General features: G+C 42.7%; 1 protein-coding gene across 1 annotated transcript in view; it reads left to right on the top strand.

Annotated features, from left to right (window-relative positions):
- Nucleotides 1-24,551, top strand: part of PDZRN3 (PDZ domain containing ring finger 3) — a 131,398-nt gene that overhangs the window by 8,544 nt on the left and 98,303 nt on the right. The window lies entirely within an intron of this gene.

Here is a 24,551-nt window from a genome sequence, read left to right on the forward strand (position 1 = left end):
CCAATTTCTTTTTTGGGGAGAGAGAAGGAGCAAGTAAAAGGTTCATTTTCATGAAACAAAATGCAGCTGACGGTGAGTCAGTTCCCATTGTTTGGCATTTTGCAGCTAAGAAAAAGTCTTCCTCACTGTCTTATTTTTGTAGGCTGGAGAAACTTTGAGAGTCTATTGTTCAAAAAGATAAGTCTGGTGTTTGTTGCCAAGGATATCATGGAGCAGCCAGTTTCTCTAAGTAATGGAATTCCATTGCTCTTATGTTTTGCAAATGAGCAATAAACAGCTGTTAAGGATTTTGTGTTGGCAGGGGACAAAGTGTATTTGCCTTTTTCTGTACTCTTATGGCAAATCACATTCACAATTTAGTCAGGGTATAAAATATTAATTAAGTTTCTTCATATGGGAAAGAATGGAGCCACAGTAGCAGAACTATAAAAAGATAAGCAGCTGAGCTGTGAAATGATCCAGAGTTGCTCAAACTCTGTGTGTGTGAGGTAACATCATTGCGAAAAGGTCTGGACAGTTTTGTGAGAACTCTGCGATTTGGTTTGAACTGAAAGGTTTCCCATAAGCCTGAATTTCCCCACAGCCTCCTTGGAAAGCTGACATCCGTTTCTGAAGTAGTGCACAGTCACATAAACCAAACAACCCTAAGAAAACCAAAACTCTGGGAGATCAAGTACCCCAGGGTTAGGAAATGTCCTGGTCTCTGGGTCAGGCTCCGTGAGCACAAGCCCTGTCACAGTTGTGGGGGGACCCTGGCTCAGTGCAGGGGACAAGGACAGCCACAAGCACTGCATGGGCTCTGCACCATCTGCTCTCTTGCAAGGGACCTCCTTCCTTCTGATCTTGTTTTTGTTCCTTCCTGACTGCTCCCCAAGCTTAGTGTTGGTCCAGGCTGAGGAGCGAGTCCTGCTGTGTGTGTCCAGAGGAGCTGAGAGGGACACCAGGGGACAGGCTCATGTCCCCTCCCTGGGCAGGGCCATGCCTGTGCCAGCAGTGTTGGTGCAGAGCCCTTTGCACAGCTCAAGCTGCATTTTCAGAGCAAAGCCCAGCACAAAGACATTAGAGAGATCTGCTGGATTAATAACACGCCAAGGGTAGCAGGAACCCATGTGTTGACATGGGGCTGACGTGTGCTGACAGCTCTCGTTGTGCTGCCCACAAACTCATTGTCATAAGCACTCTTCTCACCTCTAAATATACACAAAATGCTGATGGAAATGGAGCACACTGTTTCCCAAGGGTTGGCCTTGGGTGCCTGCAGCATCTCCCTCTGGATCAGGAGTGTCCTGTGGAAGCAATCCTTGGGTGGTGCCCAGCTAATGTGGCTTGATTCCTGTTGTGGAGCAGTCTCCAGGAGTGCTAGTTGAATTCTTTTTTAGATAAATTCATTCATTTCATGCAGCCCAGCCACTACAGGCATCAAGTTCACAGCACTAGACTGGAGTGCTCTAAAGAGGGCCCTCAAAATCCAGATACTGTGGACACCAGCTCCTGAAGCAGCTGTTCCATCCTGTGTTCTCTGCAGTTTATATTTAGCACATTTTATCTAACCTAACTCTGGGTAAGGAAAAAGGGGATAACTCCTGCATCAAGGCATCTCAGTGAGCTTTATCATCCCAATGTCTGTTTATCTTAGATAATTGAAATACCTGTAAACTGCCTGCATGAGAACAAGTAATGGCCAGGGGTGGTGTCCTTCTAGACGCAAGTTTTTTTAGTAACCTTCACACTGTCAAAGTTTTGATTTGGGAGTTTGACTCAAAAATGATTTACAGATGGAGTTGTAACTAGCAAACCACAGCTGGAGGACTTGGCACAGAGCAGAGCATCCTAGCAGGTGACATTTGCTTTCAAAGGCATAAAAAAAATGGTGAGGAAAGATGGCAACTTACTTCTCTAGAACTGGATTTCGTTGTCTAGAACTTCTTTAACTTGTTCATTCGATATTAAGGTTTTATGTATCATCAACATGATTCTAAATAGATTCTTCCACCGAGAATTCAGTGTAAGATGCTAAGCATAACATCTCCCTAATTAATTCCAGCATCCATCACAGAGAATTTACAATGAAGCAAAACATGAATCATTTGATTTCCTTTTGGAAAAAGTTTCTTTGCTGCAGATCTTCTGATGGATGTGTTTTGGAGCACAGATTAAATAAGAGCGTCACTTCTCGTTTTCAGAGCCGCCACAACATCTCTAATTACTGAGCAGGGATTAGGCAGAGTGAAATACAGACACATCAGGATACTGTTCAGGGCTGATAGCAGAAGCCTTGCTTTATTGCTGTTTGCTTGCAAATTCTATCCCCTGACAATTTGATCCAGAGATAACCTTGGAATTATGTCAGAGATCGTTTTCGAACATATTTTCCTTATGTAATTCGGATTTCCTGTTCTACATTTTTCAGAAGGTTAAATGCAGAGTTAATCAGGTTTAAGAGTTGACTTGAATTTTCTTTAAAAACAATTTTTTGGCCCTTTTTATATAATTGGAGTGAGTAATGGCACTGTGAGGTCTATGTTGCTACTGCTAAATGACAGAAATCAAGATGAATGTTGCATGGTCTGTAGCACTCAGTCATCAGAGCAGCATGTGAAAAATACAGAGAAATAGCCTTTTTCTTGTATTTTGTTTTACAGAATCTGTTGAATAATGATATTTAGTGCTTACACAGGACTCTGAAGATCGTGTTGTGGCTATTGGCTGCTTAATAGTTTCCCCTCACTGTTTAATAATGGCCTTACTCTGTAAATGGGTAATCTGAGGCACAGAGGGAGAGCAGCTCTAAGAGTTCTTGGCCAGATGAGGGTTAAAGATTTGGATTTGGGTGTTTTTTGTAACTTCTCTACATAAACCAAAGCTTCTTACCTGTGTCTGCTCTCAGATCTCTCTCAATGACTTCAGGAGTGAGGAAGTCACGATTCTGGGAGATTTCCTCTGCTTTGACTACACATTTCTCCTGCAGTTCTGTACTTGTACATTCAAAGCCAGCTGCTGATTTCAGCTGGTGATTTACTGAGGTATTGTTAAGATGTTCCATAGTAAATTGCCACGTTAAAAACATGCTGAAACTATTGATTTTTTATTTTTTTTTCTGCAAAGGCATTACTGTTCTCATAGATTTCATTTTTGTCAGGGTAACAAAATGGTCCTAATTTCCTCCCTCAACAGAAGTTGGTTCAGGTCCCAGCCCTGAATGCCTCTACGCAGCTGCTTGGCATTCCTTAAGACAAAAATCAGATTTTCGGAGCTTTTACTTTTAAGCACATCAGCCCTGAAAGATTATGAATTAAATCTGGCATTCTCTTCTCACTGCCTGGTAAACTTGTTTGTTTAGCTCTGGGTCTGCTTGGGAAGAAGGAGGCTTTTGAGAAGGCTGACTGCTCGCCACCTTAAAAAAGTTTGCAGCACAATTAGGGTACTGTTGAGGCAGTATAAACTGTCACAGCTTTGCTGAAACCTGGAGGATTTATGCCATCTGGGACTCTCCTGGTGTTTCATGCTGCTCACAGGAAGGATCATTAGTTTAGGAGTTGAGAACACGTCTTAGTTCATTTGATTGATTTTCCCCAAAGCACACTCATGTGCTACAAATTACAGGCTGCTTTTCCAGGACGTGCATTTCTTCACAGATTACACACGAGAACAATGGAACTTTTTAGCGAATGTCGTGGATGTACAAACAAAAATGTGCCCCTTTGCTGCGTTCACCCTGTAGGGAAGTGTGGTGTTTTGGCAGAGCCACTTTCTGCTCACAGGAGGAGGGTAGGTGGGTTTCGGGGAGATTAATTTGGTAGCTGTGTTCTCACAGCGCAGCCTCTGAAAAGTCACAGCAGCACAGAGAAATCGCTCAGCCCCAGGGGAATGGCAGGAAAGGACACTCTGACAGGAGCATGGTGAACCTTTCCCTGCCAGGGACACCGAGTGAGGCCAGGATGGCTTTAAAACTGAGTGAATGAATAAAAGAAGAAACATTCCTTGTGGTCTGGCGGTGCGTGATGGGTCTCGTTTTTCCAGCAGACTGAGCCTTGGCTGAAAGGACTCAGTGTCCTGCCTGTCTGGCTGCACTGTCCGTGCTGCCCTGGGTGCCCTGCTCACCTCTCACCCCTCACAGGCAGCTTGACACACAAAAGGTCCATAAAATTACCCTCTGAACACCAATTTCTGATTTGCTGCTGAGCACTGTTGAAAACACTGCCAGCTCTAGCGGGATAATCCTAAACCTGCAGCTCCTTGCAGGACCCTCGGTGCCAGCTGAGCCGTGACAAGGATAGAAATTAAACAGAATTGTCACGAAGGGAAAATTCAGCTCTGCGAGCAAGATTTACTGGGCAGCTCTGGAGGCTCAGGAATTAATTTTCTAGAAGAAAACATTTTCAGACAGTGACTTAAAATTGGCTGTTGCAGTTCCTGCCAGGACACGCAAGAGCATTTCTGTGGAGCGAGCGCAGCTACAGCACAGTCAGCTCTTTTTGGAGTTTGTGCTCCCAGAAAAACTTTCCAAGGCCTTTGTCCATCTCTCTTAATGGTGTCTCAGGGAGCAGCATCGTGCCTGTGCTAGAACAGAGATCCCACAGCTCGGTGGAAAGGGAGGAATAATAACAACCCCAAAGAGGAAAATGTAAATGAAAACAGGCGGCCTTGGTTATCGCTGCGTTTTTTTCCTCTCATAAATTTATTTCCCTGGTTTCGTAGCAGCACTGCAGGCTGAGCTGTGGCAGGGAGGTGGGGGATGAGCCACAGAAGGAACCAAAGAGGTGCAGCGGGATTTCTGCACTAAATGCTGCGGTATTGTTCTTCCCACAAACAAAACCAGAACAAATAAATTGGATGGGATGAAAATATAAGTGTTGCAGATTAAAAAAAGAAAGCAGTGTTGTTTCAAATATTATGGACTAACACTCTCTGACCTGCAGGCTGCAGAGCTCAGCTTATAAGCACATTTCATGCTGCCACTTTTGGAAAGGTCCTGTGTGGGTTCCCCTCAAATTTCCACACCATCTTATTATTTCTTCTTTTTAATTGAAGTCCACATCGTGCTGACCCTAAGCGTAATGTGGGCATTTTGGATCTGTGGAAGCTTAGAATATTGTTCTCAAGGGTGTGTTGAATGAATAAGAGGTGATTAAATTATCAAAAAAATAGCTCTCTTAAACTCAGGAATAGATCCCTTATGTGTAACACATCTTAAATTAATGGGATTATGGTGTGGAGTCCTCCCTCCCCTGAACTTCCCTCCCCTCTTGCTTTCCTTGCTCACACAGTCTGCTTGAAAACAACCCTTTCAGTCTTTAGCCAGCATGAAATCTCTCTCATAAAACCCTCAGTGCTCTCGAGATGGGGACCATGACAACTCTGCAGAGATCAGGGAAAGAATTGCCACTGCTGGAACTGGGAGGAATGCCTTTCCTGGGATGGAGCATCCACACTCCTTGCAGAGGAGTTAAATAACGTTGCTCATGTTTGTGTTGGAATTGCAGTTAAACAGGAAATTGCTCTTGAGAAAAAGGGGAATAAATTATGAGGAACTTGCTTTCCAGGTTGGATCCTCTTGCCTCAAACTTTTCATTACGGTAAGGCTGGAAAAATTGGGAGGAAAGTCCTGCTGATACAATGCTTTAAAACGCAGTGAAAGTCAGAGATTATTTAGCAAATGCTGTTTCCCTTTGGTGTGGGGAACTCCTTTGGGACCACAAGGAGCGAGATTGGAGAGGAAATGCAAACTGCTTTGATGATTTCCAATCAAGCCTCACATGAAGTCAGGGGCTCACTCCACTCCGCTGACTCCTGTCTTGCTGATCCCAGAGCTCATGAATTCCCTCATCCATCCTCCCTCAGCTGTGTTTACCACTTTCTGCTAAACCAATCCTTGCTAATTGCCCGGATAATCCAGCTCTTGGTGGGTGCCTGCCTTGTGTGAGGAGTCCTTCCCTTCTCTCAGCACTGGTGGGGAGGTTGTCCCAAGCCTGCTGTGGCACCTGGTGGCTGCAGACCCAGTCCTGGAGCTGCAGCTCAGCCCTTGATTGGGACCTGGGGCAGTTTGTGATGAATTCAAACCACAAGCCACCTGGTAAAGCTAGAATTTGGGGTGAAGAATTATTACTCTCTGAAAGAAGTGAAAAATAGCTGGTTCGTCCTCTGTAGCTCATCAGAGAGAAACGTGGCAGACTCCAACAAATTTTAAATAACAATGGGACAATTTAATCTTTTCATTTGTGCTACAATTCCTTGCATTTTAAATCATCTCGTCAGTTTTCCACATTTCAAGCCAAACCATTATGATTAACAGCTAGGTTTTATTTTTAGATTTTTTTTGAATGCACGGAGCCTTTTCAGAGAAAACACGCAGAACGTCCTATCAACTATTTTCACACATTTGGTATCATAATTGGGCAATCAGGCACAATCATCCTTAATTTAGTACATATGTGGCACATCACCACGCCAATTGGGTTAAAGAGATGCATGAAGTAAGTGCAAATTAACTGAGAAAAGGAGCAAGCTCAGACCAGCGCTATCAAAAGGCACTTGAGTCACATTTGCATTAACTCTTCGTTTGGAATTAAAAATGGGATTTGTTCAGCAAACGTGAAAAATGCCGAGTGTGGGAGGATGACCAAAATCTGGGTCAAAATCTTCCTGGGGATGCCAAATCCTGATCCTGTAGCTCGACCTTGGATGATTTTGGTGGAGGGAGTTTCCTTCAGAACAAGAGCGTGGTGCTGTTCCAGTGAGAAGTGCAAAACCAAGTCTCTCCTGCCTAGTGGTCTTTATAGTTTTAATGACAAATAAAGTGTTTAATAGCAAACAAAATCTATTCCAGTACTGGGGTTTTTTGTTCATTTGCCAAATGTGAGGCCAAGTTGGACAAGAAACGCTCGAGACAAGGAAAACTGGAAAAGGAGAGTTGTCAACAGAAGTTTATCAAATGTACTCTGGCAAATTGTATGGCAATTATGGCTTTAGATTCATATTCTCCTTGATACATGAAGCTCGTTCCTTTGCTTAATTAATTAATTCTTTACAGTATGAAAAAATATCCACCATTAACAGCAGTTCTGGGCTTTAAACGCTGAGAAGTGACAACATTGGGAATTGAGTTCCAACATTGTTGACTGCTGCTTTGCTTTCTGCATGTTTTGATAAAATTCAAAACAATTTAACCTGACTGCTTTGTGTTCTGCTACAAAGTGCAACTACAGGACTTGGAAAGTTTTTAGGCTCTCATAAATACAAATGGGACAGGGCTGACAAATAATAGCAGTTGCAAATTTTGCTTCACCACTGAGGCTTTTAAATGAAAAGAGTATTTTCCTTTTAAGGCTTTTATTAGGCATTTTTAGTATGCAAAATAAATTTCTGTTATGTTAGCTTTCATATAAAGGTGTGCCATCTTCAAAGAAGCTTCTGTCTGTAAGGTCTTACAGCTCTAAAGAGAATTTACCTCTGAGAGGTTTGGGGTTTTTCTGAGAATTTGGGTTTTTTAAAGGCTGTTTGAGGGAATGTTACATCCAGAGAGGAAAGGTGAGCCTTTGGGGTGAAGGAGGAGTGGGACAGAAGGGCTGTGTGGGCTGAGCACATCCCATCCCTGTGTTCATGACAAGGGACATCCCTTTTGTGAGGACCAGGGCATTCCTACTCCCAAAGCGTGTGGATGGTGCAAGTGTCTCACCTCCAGCTTAAATTATGTATTAAATATGCTTCAGTTGCGTGGAGCAGGTGGACAAAGAGGCAGAGTATGGAAAACAGTGTCATTTGTTAGAGCAAGCTCCTTTTCCATAGTCTAATTGAGCCTGGTGTTAAAAATACTCTTTAAAAAAACCCCAATAACTTCATAATTTCTAGATCTGTCATTGTAGGACTGGAGCTGTGGATCTCAGGACCAGCCTTTCCTCTCTACCCTTTCCTGCTGGCACAGTTATCAGCCACAGCCCCAGAGGAGTAGCCACAGCTTCATTATATGCTCCATTTAACAGCAATGCAAAATTAATCCTGTTTGGACAGAGATTAGATGACATATGAAGAGCTGGGTCTGGTCTCTTCGGTGTGGTGAATTTTATCTTGTAGTGTTTGCATTTAATCCTCATTATTTTTTTGCCATCTTCCACATGACTTTGAAGGGCACAAAAGTGTGCAAAGGTTTGGGGCTGGAGCCTGGCTCAGGATCCATTAATTCCTAAACTCAGGATCCAGTTTAATTCCTGCACAGATTTTCAAAGGCAGGAGCCACAGGTGCTCAGTCCTGGGAGACACCACAAGACTGTTTGGTTTGCTGGGATCCCATCTCCAATTTTACCAGAGTTAAAACCACTGGATGTTCCCAAGGATCATGGCTGAGGTTGGAGAGGACCTTTGGAGAGCAGCAGATGCAGCCCCTTGGTCCCAGCAGGGTCAGCCAGAGCCTGGACCAGGGCCACGTGTCCGCCTTGGGTGAATAAAGGCTCACACACATTCTGCACGTGAACAGTCCTTTGGGCTGAGCAGGAGCCTGAGCTGGGAACTGGTAAATATTCTGCATCTGTTTGATTGATGGGATGAATATGAGAAAGAAACCAGCGACAGGAAGGGAGAGTGAAAATGTTTCCTGAGTCATTTGAAGGTGGGAGGAGGGGAAAAAGAAAAAAAAAAAAGAACTTTTTAGTGCTATTTTTTTTCTTCTCTCAGTTCTGCTGGCCTCCCAGCTCAGGAAGATTTAGTTTACTTCTTAAAAGGTCTTGCTTATAAAGCAGACCTTTTTCTGGCTCTGGCCAGCTCTAATAAAAATTAGCAGTAACTTTAGCAGCTGCCATACCACATGACTGCTTGGAATTGCATAACTTCTTTTTCCTCCTAAAGAAACACACAAAGATCATCTGATCTCCACCCTTGCTGCTTTTCTCCAAAGTGTTTTTCTCTGACATGATTTCTTAACAGAAATCTTTTGCTCCTTTCTTTTAATCGAGCCTCTTTTCTCAAGCCCAAAATCTGACAGCAAATGGTGGGAGGATCTGGGCAGAGTTTCATCAATTAAGTGACGAAGGTGGTTATTTGTATTTTTGCTACTTCAAGCTCTATTACTGCTTGTAAATAAAAAGCCATGTCATGGACAAAATGAAAATATTTTGTGGCTGAAATGGTGGGGATTTTAGGGCCTGTGTTTCTGGGAGCATGGTTTTGGATGGGGAAACATTGTGGTTTGCCAAGGACAAGGTGACTGTGGGAAGGACAAGGGCTTCTGTGGCCACTCCAGCTGTAAACTGGACACTTGGCTCAGACCAGGTCCTGTTTGGAAATCCCCAAGTACCCAACCTGATCTGCAGACAGAGGGGATGGAAATTGGAAATTGAAATTATCAGCCTCTTCTAGATGTGTGACATGTGGAGATGAACCATTGCTTTCTGCCTAATTGTGTTTCCCTTTAGCAAAAAGAATAAAAACCAAACCCAAAACAACCAAACCCAAGTGTATCATCTTCATCAAAACCTAGGAACAAATAATCCCCTTTCTTTCTGTGCAGCACTTTTTTTTTTCCCAAGCAAATTTCTTGCAAAGAAAGAAAATATTTGTTTTGTCAGGATACTCCACTGACTGCATATTTATTTATCTCTCCCTTGTAGTTCATTCACAATTCATTCCTATTTTCGAAGTCTGGAAGGAATCTCTTGTCTATAGTTAAAAAGAATTCTTAAATGATAGAATGAAAAAAACAACCAACCCATGAACGTCAAACTCTTTAAAACTTGGTTCATCCTAAAGCCAAACAAACAAAGCCAGGTGGTGATAATATCATGGAATATGAAATGCTGCTGAAAAACCAGATCAGTTGGCAGCCAGGGAAGCTCTGGGAGCTGCACCTCTCGGAGCCACTGTCACTGCCTTGCACCCAGTTATTGTCCCATACTTGGGCTGAGCCAGTTCTCTTAACCACAATAAAATTGGATTAAGATGTGAATTTATGTCATTCTCACTTTTGCGTTTTTTCTGCTGGTGGTATTTCCCTTCTACTGCCGGCTTGTGAGGAATCCTAACTCTCATTTTGGGCTGAAAGTCTGGCCCCTTGGGTGCTGGGGATGAAGAGATGCTGTCTTCAGCTGCACTCACAGCTCAGGAGTGTCCTGCTAGCAGCTCTTGTTTTAATTTCAGTGTTCACACAGCCAGCCCTGTGATTCCTTCCCGTGTTTGAAGGAGCCTGTACATACAGAGCCACTTCTTTTTAATACAACCTTTCATTGTTTTCCTTCACTTTGGCCTCCTTCTTTCCCCTTGAAACCTTTGTAGGCAAAGTTTCCTCTGCAGCAGGGGAATTGTTCAGTTGTTTCTATTACAAACCTTTCTCTAGCAATGATATCTTCTCCTTCAGTTTTATGTCCTGCTGCTAATTAAAATGCCCTCTGTCTTTCTCTGCCTCTAAGTTGACCCAAAAGCAAGTTTTTTGCCCCTTTTTGGCTGCCTCACTGAAGGAGGCATTTGCAGACTGGCTGAGGAGCTGATTTTAAAGTGAGTTACAAACCCAGGATGAGCTTTCAGCCTCCAGCACATCTCCAGGCTTCACAGCCCACTGAAGGGCTGTAAATCCACTTTCCCTGCTCCAGCACTGCAGTTCCTTCTTGCCTTCCCCAGATCCTGCTGTGGTTCTTTGTCAGACACCCAGACTCATTGGATTAATGAGAAACACTTCAGTGAGGTGTCTCAGGCTGAAATAGGAGTTGGGAGGTTGAGAAGATTTCATCTTTTGGGATAAAATGAATTTTATGCATTATCGAAGAGAAGAGCCCTCCAGACTCTGTTGAGACTTTTGGTTTGAATGCTGTGTCACAAGCTGAATAGATTTACAGAACAAAGGAACCAGAAGCCCACGGTCAGAACTAAGATGATACACTTGTCACTGACTCTGCCCCTTTTGTCCCAAATAACTAAAAATAACTTGCGTTCTGTTTGTTATCCCCTTGCCTGAGGTGCTCTTCAGTAGGAACAAGGTGCAGAGACTGATGCTTAGCTCTGCTTTCTGCCTGATTTCAAGGACTAAATTCCCCTCCTTTAGAAAACCTTTGGAGAACAAAAAAGCCCAAAAGCTTTTAACTGCTTAGGAAGTGTTTTCCTGCTGTTTCAGGAAAAAAAAAAAAATGCAATTATCATGGCTGCTTCAAGGGAGTTGTCAGTGAAGCGATAAACCATGGTAGAATTTACTTTTCCTTGTAGGAAAATGCAAATTAAAGGCTCTGAGTGGAGGTCTTGGGAAAGGTCCTGACCACTTTTTGCCACCAGCCTCATAATCACCCGCAGTCATTCATATTCCGAGGCAATCAAGTGATGAGCATCATCTTCTGCAGGGGGAGAAAGGACTGGGAAATGAAGTGTGTAAGTGAAACACGCGGAAAGAATAAATGCCTTTGTTTGTATCTCTCCTTCATGTGTTAATCACTAGTTAACTGCAAACCACAACATTTGAAGCCCTGCGAGGCCTTTCTCCAAGGAAATTGAACTGGGTGGCCGAGGAGACGAGGACAGCATCTTAAAAGGTGCTAAAAATTGAAAGACAAATGCTGAAGTAACGAGCACGAGGTTTGATTAATTCGATATCTGTGAAGTCAGCAGTGAAGAATTCCCTAAGGGAGTTTATTGGAAGTGATGGCCACATTCATGAAGTCTGTTCTAACCTGGGGATAAAAAGTTAATTTATAGCTGTTTATTGGAGCTATTACTGGAGGTTTTGTGCAGGTCTGTAGGATCTGTAGGTGAGCAGAAGCTGCCCCATAAGTTGTCTGTCACAGTGGAGAAAAACTTAAGTATGTTCTGTATGTTCTGGCTGAGTGGGGGATTGGTTTTACTGCAGCCAAAGTTGCTACTTATTTGCCTTAAATTAAAGGAAATGCATTGGATAAACAGCAGCTGGGGTCTTGGGCACTGCTCAGTGTCAGAGTCCATAAACATGGGAAAATCATCTACAAATGACAATTCCATGATCTATGAGGCACAAATGTATTTTCCATCTCCTTTGAATACTTTAAACATTAACTCATCGTTGGAGAATCCAGATTGTGGTGTTTGACGCTAGAGAAGAATTTTATGGAAAACAATTTTTAGTTCGATCTCCCACTTCTTGACAACACAGTTGTTGTATAAACAGCTCAATTTCTGCTGCCTTCAGTTCTTAATATCCACATTTGCAACTGCTTTTATTCTCCCAATAAACCAGATTTTTGACAGGAGAAAGTGAACCGCAGTGTATTACATTGCTAAATATTACATATTTCCTTTCAAAGCAAATGAAATGTAACATTACATTTGAAAATGAAAAACATCAGGGTTTTGTTCTTTTTTTTTTTTTTTTCTCCTTTTCAGAATATTCCTGTTATTTTGTTACAGTCCTGATTTTAAATTTCAGTTTCTGTCATTGACTGCAGAGTAGGATTGGAACCTGGGCTAATGACTTTGCAACTGAAACACTCTGGCTTCTACCACTCTTTGTGATTTAGAGAGACATCAGACTTGTGTTATTGTCAGACATCCAAGTTATTTAAAATTACTTCTCTCTGAATGTAAATTTTGATGCGTGTCATGATCTAACTAGATTTATTCTATTCAAGTTTATAGTTCAGCGCCACAGTTAAAAGTTTTCTTTTACTTGGATTCAACAAATTCTAGATCAAGGTCAGATCTAAAGCTCCAGTTTATTGTTGTTGTTCTCTCCCAACCATTACTTTGTCCATCATTTAAATTGCCTTTGGATTAAAGTCTTTTGTTCTATGGAAACACAGGGCATTTTAGGCATTAAGACCACTGAGCATATCTCTGAATCACAAATGGGCCTGATTTTTGTTTTTTTCTTTATCCCGTGCTGTGTCAGACAGAGGATTTCCTACTGTTGTTTGGGGAAAGAAAGCTGGAGCTGGAAAGGAAAGCATAAAACTGATTGCCTGATGGTTTAGGGTTACAGACCACCTACCCTGAGAGGGGAGTAATTGAAATTCTAAAGAAGAGAAAAGCCATAGCCCAGCAACAAACAAATTAGGGAAAGCTTAGTGGGAAATTAGTGGAACAATAAAATATGATTCCATTTTGGTTACACTTTGGTCCTTGGAATAGCTTTACATGGGGGAAAATAAAAAGCAAAAGGAGCCACTTAAGGGAAAGGCCTTAAACAGACATTTAGAGACTTTCTAGACAGACCTAATGGAATTTTATACACTTAACTTGTTGTAAAATGTCTGTATATTCAGATGTTGTCTTACATAATTCCTTGACTTTACAGATAAAAGAAGGGAAAATAAATAACTAGATAAGAAAAGGGAAAGAAAATAAAGTCTGCATCTCTCCAGAAGAGCTTTTTTGGGGGGAAGAAAGCACAGGGCAAGATGTTTTAAATTCTTTTGGGACCTCAACAAGCAATTTATCTAGAAACTATCTAGAAACTATTTTTATAAAGTCTCAGTTAGTGACAAATAGATTTATCTGAACTTAAAATTCACTTCTGGATGAAATATTTACCTAACTTTATTCACATTCACCCCTAAATTATCTGGTTTGCTTTGGGGCACTGTGTACAGTACATTCTGCACACATCTGATTAAGGGGCAGCTCTGTCCCTGGGGATTCCTGCTCACCTACAACTCCCAGATTTTCCCAAAAGAGAAGAATCTGACTGCAAAACCACAGATTTTTGTGGACCACTGAACCCAAGGCAGAGCATTACCACAATCAGTTTAGGGCATTGAATCGAGCGTGTGAAAAACTCCAAATAACAAAGAAATAAAAAAGCTGTCGAGTGAAGTTTGATGTTCACTGAGAATATTTTCCAGAGACAATAGCTACACCTCAGTGCTGTTTGTCTGCCTGCTCAGCTTCCATGAGAACATTGTGGAGGAATTTAGAGAGGGCTGAAACCTTTTATTCCCAAACACATTTCTCTCCACGTCAGCCCCTCGGGAGCCCAAGAGCGCAAGTGCAGAGGCCAAGTGGACACATCCTGGCTGGTGGAACAGGCAGCTCCCCTCTGCTGCAAGCCAGCAAAAAGTGAGAGTGTTCTTGCCTTGGGTTAACCCTGAGGGGATGGAATTTGGGTTGTGATCTCTTCTTTTGGGGTGAGCCTGAATCCATCTGTTGTTTCATGGGAGGACAGCTGCAGGGGACACCAGGGGAGTTTGCAGGGGGGAGGAAAAGCTGATTTTTCTTCAAGATGGAACTGAAGGTTTTCTGGTTCAACAGATGTTCCTGCAGTGGCTGCTCTGTGCTGATAGAATCAGTTTTCAGCCTGCAAAAGCCAATAGGTTCAATGAAGCAAAGTGATGCCCGATCCATTTTAAGAGGCACCAGGGCAAATTTCTCACTTCACACACTGAAACCAAGGAAGGATTTCAGTTATAAATCAAAATGGCCATTTCTCCCCTGTCAGTAGAGGAAGAATTCCACAGGAGCAGCTGCCAGGCTGCTGTGAAAGGCTCACACTCACTTTCCTTTCCAGGTGGGGTTGTTTCAAACACCCCATTTAGGAGACCCCTTTCACTGAGCCCTGGGATGTGGAAAGACACTGGAAAATATCTTGAATCCTTGCAACAGGTGGTTAAAGTCAAACTGCAGTACAGAAGAGTTGTAGTCTTTCCAAGGTTTTCATTTTAGCCACATGAATTATTTCTGCTTTAGTGAGACAGGAGTTCCAGCAAGTTGTGCACATAATTTCTATTTGCTTTTTCTAATAAGCAGTCAGGGCAAGGGTGATTTCTGTTCTTTCTGCCTCAAACTGTGCGTGAGCAAACAAACATCTCATCTCATATGAAACAGCAGCACAATGACCAGATGTCTTGTTTATGCTTTAAAATATTTTTGTTCCAGTCCATAGATGAAATTCTTTCCACTTTAAAAATGTTCAGCTTGAACTTGGGCAGTTAAAGGATTCCTGATGCCAGAGCTGGGTGAGCCAGCAAGATACTCATTCTTCTCAAGGTCTCTCTTGCACAAACTTTCATATCAATTCCTTTCATGGCCTGAGGTGGGGCTTTAAATTTTTCTAAGGTTTGCTCTGTTGTTTTTATTTTTCCTCTGGATGGGACCAGATTTGGCCCCAAGACCCAGCAAGAGCAGAACTGCTGCCTAAAAACTGAACTTAGGCTGCCCTCAGCCCTGCAGGGTCAGAAGGGTTTGAAAAATCTCCATTCCAATTCCTTACAGGAATACAAGAATAAACTTTAACAAAATACACAGCAGAAATTGTCACATGTGAAGGTTTCGTGGTTCTGTCTTGCAGTGCCCACTGTCAGTCCCACACAGTCCAAGTCTGAAATCTTTATCAAAAAAAGAGTTGTGCTTATTTCTATCACAGTTCACACAGCAGTGCCCTCATGGATTGCCTTCAGCTCTTACACACCTTCCCTGTGCAGTCAGCACAGTCACACTGACTCTGTGTTTTCCAGGGGAGGAGGTAGGAAAGGAAAATCATCAAATACTGGTAACAAGAGCCTGCTTTAATTAATTGTGTTACTGCTGCCAGTGCTAAGCGGAGAAATGAAGTGAGTGGGGTGGATGGAGCAGAACAGACTTGAGCAACAGAAGGTAAATAACAGTATTTTCCATAAGCATCAAATATTTGACAGTTTTACAACCGGCTTGTTATTCCTGACAACTGTTGCTTTGGGATAAAGAGCGTTTGCTCTTTCCATTTCTGGCTTTCCCACATCCCCAGAGCAGCTCTTGCCTGGAGAAGGTGCTGAGAAGCATCTCTGTGTCAGTGCCACGGGGCACTGAGGGGACATTGGCTCACTCAGCTCTCCCAGCACAACCCTGAGGTTTGCTGCAGCAGCTCCCCAAATCCAAAACGGGGCTGCCCATCGAGGTGTTGGCTTCAGTGGGGTCATTTCACTCATCAGGCACAGAGAGGGTGGGCTCCTGCTCAGCCTCAAACCCACTCTACATTCACACAAATCCAGAGCTGTGGCTCATCATCTGTATTTGTTACTGTTCACAGAGACCAAATCCCCGTTGGCACCAGTTTACCTCAAGTAAAGTCATAGAAATATTCAAAAACGCACAGCAGGGCAAAGCCAAGAGGGGTTCTGTCACAATTGTTGTCAGAACTGACTCCCAGAAGCTCAGTTTACCCACTCCCATGGCTCAGGCAGGGCTGGGACCCCAAGATTTGAGTCCAGGGAGTGACTTTACCACAAAGGCAGCAGCTTCCCTTGGAGGGGGAAATAAATCCACGATTGTAATCCTCTCCAGGTCGTTTCAGTGCTACTCCTGGGTACAGATGGAAGCTTGTGGTGGTTTCACAGTGCCTTTGTCTAGACTAAGGTTTAGATAGATAATTCTAAAAATTCAATACATGACACATGTAACATGAATTCCTGTATGCTGAGCTAGTCAGGGGAAGGATTAGGGAGGCATCACTTTCAGTGTGACTATCTGAGCTTATATTAAAGTGTAAATCACACCTACACTGTTTTGGGGTGGGTTTTTTTTCGGTTGTGCTAGACCAGATTAGCTAACCAGCTCTAACAGAATTGGCATTTCTAACAGAAAAACAGTTCTAACAGAAGTGGAAGTAGGGCACAGCATGAAGTGACAGAAAAACGAACAGAGAAAATTAGGGAAAATATCCCCTCATTAATAACAGAATGCTTTTTAGAATTTTACTCATCCTTAAAATATAAATCAGTTACCTTGAGACTAAGAGAACAGTAAGAAGTCTGAGACAAAATAGGAATCTTTTCAGAAAAGTCTTGAAAACAAATACTTAGATTGTTAAAATACTTCTTGAGCCATAGCTAGAGCAGTTCTATACCCTGTAAACAAGCTATACCTGCATTGCCATGGGAAGCTTCCATGATATGGATAACAGCTGCTTAAAATTCCAATTGTATTAAAGTTTGGTTCATCCATGAATTATGTATTCAACTATAGCTTGCTATAGTTGATTACAGTTGATTATTTCTAACAACAATTAATACTACTCCTTTAAATAAAAATCACCATGTGCATGTGTTACAGATGGAGAAAGCATTTATTCTGTGTATACCTCCGAGTCCCAGAGGGAGCTTTGGGTGTCCAAGGAATGCAGGGTGGGGTGGGCTGTGGCTTCCCTTCAGCCCTGGCTCTCAGATCAGCCCCAAATTGCTGTTTCTGCTGCCATTTTTAGTGATTTGGTATCAGCAGCTCCAGCCCCCGGGGAGATAAGAGGGGGCACACGAGCTCTGCAGGGCTGTGGGGCAGGACTATATCAGTCTGGCAGCTGTTCTGTGATGGGGAAGGTATGTGACAGCTCAGGGCAGGCTCCAACAAATGGCACCCACCCCCAAAAAACGGGCTCCAAAGTGACCTGCTCCCCCCCCAAAGGCTGCCTCAAGGGTTCAGTGTCATGCCTGACATCTGTGCTGAAAGCTGAGGTTTTATAGTGGGGAATGCCAGAACGTGGAGGTGTTTTTAGGGAATTTGGGGGTCTGCTGAGCACTGACCCATTACCCAGCAAGGAGCTGCTGATGTGCATAAGCTCTGTACACGTCACTGCTGCTTTCACCAAAGATAGTTCAGCCTGTCCCAGAGCTGCTGGTATTTATAGTGGGGAAGATGGCTGGCAGAGGAGTGATGGAATGCTGCCTAAAATGCACAGAGGCTGAGACCTGCAGCTCACAGCTACTCCCCACATGCTGGGACACTAATTATGGCGAGTAGAAAAATTAGGATCCAGACCAGACACTCCTCACAAATCCAGGAGTCACTGAATCGAAGTAGGAACTCTCAGACAATCTCAAGGGGATTGTCACATTCAGAAGAAACCTTTATTTCAGATAAATTTTCTCTATTTTCAGGTAAATTTTCTCTATTTCAGGTCAAATTTCCCATGGGCCATATTCTCCATTGTCTTGTCCCTCGGGTGGTTGTTTCATTTAATGTGAAAAGTCATAAACCACCATTATTCTCAGTGATGGTGTTTCACACTCACTGTAATTTTAAAGTAGAAAGGAAGGAGAGCCAGTGCAGGTAAAATTTTGTGCAGAAGAAGCTGCTCATTGATTTTCTGCTTCCTGTCCCTGGATGCTCTACTCACTCCATGTTCTTGCCTCCCCCCAAACCCCCAGGATCCTCATCCATGATGTTTTGAGGCTGAGGAAGAGTTGATAAATAGTTTTGACTTGTGCCACTAGCTAGAAAAGGATGCACCTTTCCAATACATTTCACCCAGAACTATTAAGTAGTCATTAAATAGGCAGCTGAGGTACCAAATTCAGATTAAATCTTTGTTTCTGCTTCCCCAGAGTGCTGAAACACATGAACTTTCAGGATGATTTTGGCTCAATATATTGGAATAACACATTTCAATTTAGGAACATGATTTATGCCAAATGTACCTTTGTAGATTAGGAGATATTATTCATAATTCATGGAAAAGATTTTATATTCCATATTCATAATATGGACAAGAAAAGTTTGTGGTTTATGTTACAAAGTGTCGATTTGTTAGACACAATTGCAGATTTACTGTAAAGCTGATGTGGCTGAGACAACCTGTCAGTAATTAGGATTTTGAGTAGGGTAGGTATTGAACAACACAAACCCAGGACTTCATTATAAGCAGAAAATTCCCAGAGCATAAACAGGTCCTTAAATCCAGTGATCCCCCCTGGAATCCACAGAGCCTGCAGAGAGCCCCTGCAGGTCCTGTCACTGTAAGGGACACACACAGACTCTCCTGGTTGTTCCTCATGGGTCATTCCCTCCCCAAAAACACTGAATATTCACAGGAATACAAGTGACACTTCCAGAGGAAGAGGAGGAAGGAGCAGTTCTGCTGCCTGACCATGAGAGGAGAAAGTTTTCCCTCCTGTTTCCATTCCCCAGTTCCCTGAGCTGAGCAATGTCAGGCAAATCCCATTTTACCTGAGATACTTCCATGTCTTTGGGGATTAGTTATGTACATCCCCATTTGCAGCTTTTACCCACATTTACCATCATGTTGGGACATTAAGCTCAGATGTTTTAATAAATATAGTAATTTTTTTTTCATTAAGCTGTTCTGGAGCCATCACTGCTTTGCTGCTGAGTGTCAGTATGAAGTGCTAAACATAAAATATTATCCACAGCTACAGAACATTCTCATGAAACTATCATTTCCAGAGATACAGGGGATAAAAAAAAAAAAGCTATATTGTTGATTTTTCAACAAAAACACAATCAGCTTTCAGTGCCAACATTCAAAGATGTAATGAAAAGCTGCTGTAATAACAATTCTCCCTGCGTAGCTGCTGTTGGGGGTTTGAATGTGCCATTTGTAAGGTTTAAATTGCTTTTGCAGTCAAGTGTTGTAATCCATTAGTGATAAGAAAAGGTATTTGTCTATCAGTTGGAGTTAACTGCATTCCTTGTATTAGAAACAGTTTAGTCTCTTACATGAGCCCGGCGCAGGAAATTGTTATGAGAGTCTGGCTGCAGAGCTGGAAAAGGAGCAGTTGGTGCTCCCTTCCCCCAGCAGAAATGTGATGGATAACTGAGCTCTGACAGCCAGCAACTTAACCTTTAGCAGTGCTGCACAGAGCAGCACCACAGACTTTGACTCAAAGCGTTTCAGCTCATTCTCAGCAAAGCTGTGTGTGGAAAAAAAAAATAAAATTCCAACTCTTCCTGGGATTTTTCTCTTAGTTAGAACATGGACGTTCCTTCCTTTGGCTGTTCAAGCATGTTATTTCATTACTTTTTTAGATTATGTCATCATTCTTCCAAAAAATAAACTCTAAATCTGTGGGTGAATGGATGAAGACTAAGATTTGGGTTTTGTGGATGGAAATTGCAGTTTCTCTGGAAGAGCAGGTTCTCAGATCAGATTTGCTACCAGCTCCATTGGGATTTGGAGCAGCGTTTGCTAAATGTTACCAGTTTTGCATGTTTGGTTAAACATCAGTAGGAGATGCAGGGAGTGCACCAGGACATTTCCTTGGGTTTCTTTTTGCTCTGTAAAGAAGCTGACAAATGTTGCACCAGATCTCTAAGATGTGATCTAACCCAGCAAAGCATGATGATGATATTACATATCACAGACTCATGGAAATCAGATAGGAAACGTATCAGATGTGACCTCAACTCCCCCAGACTGGCACTGGACTGGCACACTGATCATCTTGGTCACTGCCTAAATGCAGGATTATAAATTATTTTAGGATCTGTATAAACTGCACATGCAGTATTCAGATCCTAAATATATATTATAGCAATATATTTCTAAGTAATTCAAGCACTGCACTCTTTATGATTGCAATGCAGTCATCTCCTTATGTGGTTTTATTACAAAAAGCTTAATTTTGTGAGGGGCTGATCTCACAGGGTCAGCAGCCTGTTAGAGGCTGGTCTCACCCTATCCTGAAGCCCAAAGCAGTTCCTGTGGGATTTAAGAGCTGCAGCTGTTGCTGTGAATTCAAGATGTGTCTTACAAAGCCTTGCACCCAAGGAAAAGCTGCAGCCACCTGACGTTATACAGAGGGTCTCTCTATTCTGCTGCTTAAAATATTCCATGCTGAGGGGGGTTTTGTGGGTTTCCAGGGGCTCAATCCCTGCAGGACCTGGTCCTATAAAACAGAGGAACTGGCAGAGGCACTGGAATAGGGATATTGCAGAAGAATCAGCTTTCCCACCCCATGTATATTGGCAGGAGGAGCTCTGACCTGCAGGGAAGGCAAACTGAACCCCTGGAGGAGGAGGAATAACAACCCTGGGAAAATAAGCAGTGGAAAAGGAGACAAACTGCCTTACATCAGGGTCACTTGTTTATCAGAGGAGCTGCACAACCTCAGCTCCTGATTTCTGAGGAGGAGAACAGAGGCTGTGCCAGGACTGTGTCTCCTTTACAGAGGCAGGGCGCGAGGCCACGCAGTGACAGCCTGTTCTTCACAGCAAATAATCCCAGCAGTACCAGCTCCTTCCTGTGCAGAGTGTTTGGAGATGGTACATCACGCTGAACAGGAACATTTCCTGCTCTCCTGCTGCCAGGGTGCTCCCAGCAAAGCCTGGGAGAGGGAAAGGCACTGGGTGCTGGTGCTCTCAGCTGGGTGGGAGGGCAGCAGTGCCACAGCACCCCAGTGGGGCACATCTCTGCTCTGGCTTTAATCTGGGTTCAGCTGACAGTGATTCCCACTTGTTTTCGTTGAGCAGAACCACATGTTTGGTTTTCAGCAGCACATGAAAAAGTCAGGGCACTGTTCACGAGCTGAAATGCCTCCACAGAGAGGGATGGGGCTGCTTCCACCACTCATTATTTCTCTTCAAAGCCGGGGTTGGATTTACTGCAGCTGTCAATCAGCTCCAAGCACTTACTCCATTTTTTCCTCCTCTTTGTAAATCACATCCATCAAATCTGCTGTCAAGTTGATAAGGTACCTCCCCCCTAATGGGCCTCTCCAGCTGAAAGCAAAACAAGCACCTGATAATCCACAGGAAACGCTGTGGGATATAAATATATACCTGCAGTGTATCAGGGCACAATAACCAAAGGCTGAACGCCAGGGTGCCCAGTCCAACCAAGTCCAGTTCACAGGAGCACCTCTCTTGTTTTGCCTCAAATGGGAACGGTTTGCCCAGACTCCTAAAACCTAATTCCACAAATTCCACACAACTCCCCCTTTGCCATTTCTTTGGCCTCCTTGCTCCAGGTGATGCAGTAAAATACTGACCCAGCACCTGCTCTGTGTGCAGCTGAGATTTCTCTCTGGTTTTGAGCAGTCTCTGCCTCCACAGCCATAAAACAAGGCAACACTGAGATAAACTCAGTTTTGTCCTAAACTCTGAGGGACAATCCTCGCTGGATGCTGAGCCTCCTGCAAGTTCACAGACAATTTACACTCTGCTTTGGATTACATTTTCTCTCACATCCTATTTCCCACAGAAAGGGGGACTGGAGTTGGACACTTGGTGCTCACCTGACAGATAAATATCCTTCCTGTAAACAGGAAGCCTGTTCAGTTCTTTGCCATAAACAAAGTTGTATCCAGCAGTAACTATAGGAGGGCAGACTTCAGGCTCCGTGTTGTAAACACTGTCAGATGCAAAAAATAGTTTCTGGATTTTATACAAGGTATTAGACTAGCAAGATGTGATTACAAGGCATACGTTTTTCTGGGAGCCTATTTATGTTGCAGCTGAACACAGCTTTTGATTCATGAAGCTCCTTTTTTTTATATATATAAAATGCAGTTTGGCAAGTTTTAGCACTTAGTTAACTAATTCCCACCAGAAATACTGAAAGCATGGTTTCCATTTATAGCAAAGGGGATTAGGCTGATTTAGAAATACAGTATGTTGACAGTACTATTTAAAAGCATATGGACAATTTGCTCCTTTCTTCTCCATGACAAAAATGAGTGGTAACCATCAAATTCTTTACATCAGAGCACTGGCCTCTCTGTTTTGTCAAGATCAGTGTAATCTTTTCCAGTTGTAAAATCAAATCCAAAGTAACCTGATTTATTGTTCTTTGCTCTCCTCAAAAGGCACTGAGGCATCTCCACAGCCCTTTCCAGGCAAACTTAGTGTAAATCACTGCAGGAAGGCTTCCAGAACACCACTTGCATTGGTGCAATAGTTCCCAACACTAGATACTACTTAATTGCAAGTATTTGGTGATGATTTTCTATTAATTGCAAAAGTTTATGCTAGTACACTTCAGGAAATCTCTGGCAGTGTAATGCAAGAGAAGAATTATATTTTGTTATTCACATATGTCTTGTTGGAGCCTCTATAATTATTCTGCTTGGGCTTTATGCAAAGAAATGTCTCAGAGAGTCCTGCAGTAGAACAGAAACAACCCCAGCATGTCCAATACTTAAATCACAAAAAAAAAAAAAACAAAAAAAAAAAAAACAAACAAACAAACGAACAAAAAAAAAAAAAAAAAAAAAAAAAAAACACAAAAAAACACCACCACAGGGCAGGATGGAAGGGACCTGCTCCAGCAGGGAAATGTGTACAAACACAGTGTGCCCTTACAGAATGAAATAAAAGTATTCATAATACAGAAAATGGATTCAGTGATGCAGCCAGTGATCATTTGTTCAGGTTCCTAGGCAAAAGCCTGGCTTTTGAAAATTCCTGATTGCCCAGCAAGTCAGTAAAGGTACAGTAAAGGTACAGTAAAGGATACACAGGAATATATCAAACAGTGATGTAGGAGCTTCACAGGAAAAGCTGCCACTGTCACAGGGGACAGCAGGCTGCCACACTCATCCTTTGGCTGCCAGCCACCAAGGGATGCAGGCTGCAAGAAAGCTCAGGATTTTCCTACAGGCACCAAAAATAAGGGATCAGAGCCAGAACTGACGCTGTGAATTTTTGCCTTGAGACTTTTAGGTCTGACTCGAATATCTGCACGATTTCATATTCACAGAGCTCAAGGAAAGTACACACACAAGAGAGGCAAAGGAAGAAGTGGGAGGATCCATGAGCAAATCCATGGAGGAAGTGCTGCCCTCAAGTATAGGGAGTTCTTTTTGAGTCCTGTGTGAACGGTAATATTTCTTACTTACAGAAGATGCACTGAAAGGGAAAATGCAGACTTCCACAAACAGACTGAAATGATTCTCAGCTGAAGTCAGCGAGACTTTGTGTGCCAGCCCAGTCTGATATTCACAGTGATCTGCAGTCGCTCTCTTCATCCATTTGCTGACTGCAGTGCACTGTAGTGAATGAATAACACCATATTTTCTTGAGGATATCTTAGAACTAATGCCATGAATACTTTTGTTAATGATCCAGAACATTCGCAGCCTGTTTTAATTATTTCATCTCTCTTGTACATCTCAATTATTAAAATAAGCAGAAGTTACCAGAAAGTGTCAGGAACAAAGTTTAAGCATGAAAACAGCTCTGTGCTCTCAGCAGCACGATCCAGAAAACATTTGGTTGCCAACAGTTCAGTGATTCATGAAAATCACACTTGCATGTGAAATCTGGGTTTGGCTGAGGCCCCAGGCAGGTGGCACCAACCTGTCAGGCTGAACACACAGAAGGATTTCAGAGCAGTTCAGGACAGTGCTGTTTAAAATGAATTTTTGTTGTTGTTGTTGATCCTCAGGTACAGAGGATTTTAGAACTGTACTGACCAAAGAATCCATACTTTTCTATTCCTGCACCTCTCATAGGGAGGCCTAACAAGTTCTTTGGGGCAGGAGGAATTTAACACAACAAAACCTTAATATTTTGGAGTATCAAAACCTTAAAATACTCAATGACTAAGACAATATAGTAACCACGTCAGGAAACAAATTTAATCCAGACAAGTGTATGGCAAAATGACTCAAACCTTTGCTGACAAATGCAAAATGAAGATAATTTACAATAATTTACATTCTTTTTAAGTAGAGCTATTCAGTGTTTCACTCTTTAGAAGCAGCCAGTTGGAGAAATATCCCCAAGAGAAAAAAATATTGTGCATCCAGAATGCTCCATGGAAGTGTGACCTGCACAGCAACAGACTTTCAAATGTCCACACCCCTGTCTCTCATGGAAACAACATAAGGCAAGTTTAGGTCTGAATTATCAAATATCAGTCAGGTTACATCAAATTCCAGAGTCCCTCAAAATACCTGAGCAATTGTCCC

Source organism: Sylvia atricapilla, chromosome 11, assembly GCF_009819655.1.
Source record: "Sylvia atricapilla isolate bSylAtr1 chromosome 11, bSylAtr1.pri, whole genome shotgun sequence".
Lineage (NCBI taxonomy): Eukaryota > Metazoa > Chordata > Aves > Passeriformes > Sylviidae > Sylvia > Sylvia atricapilla.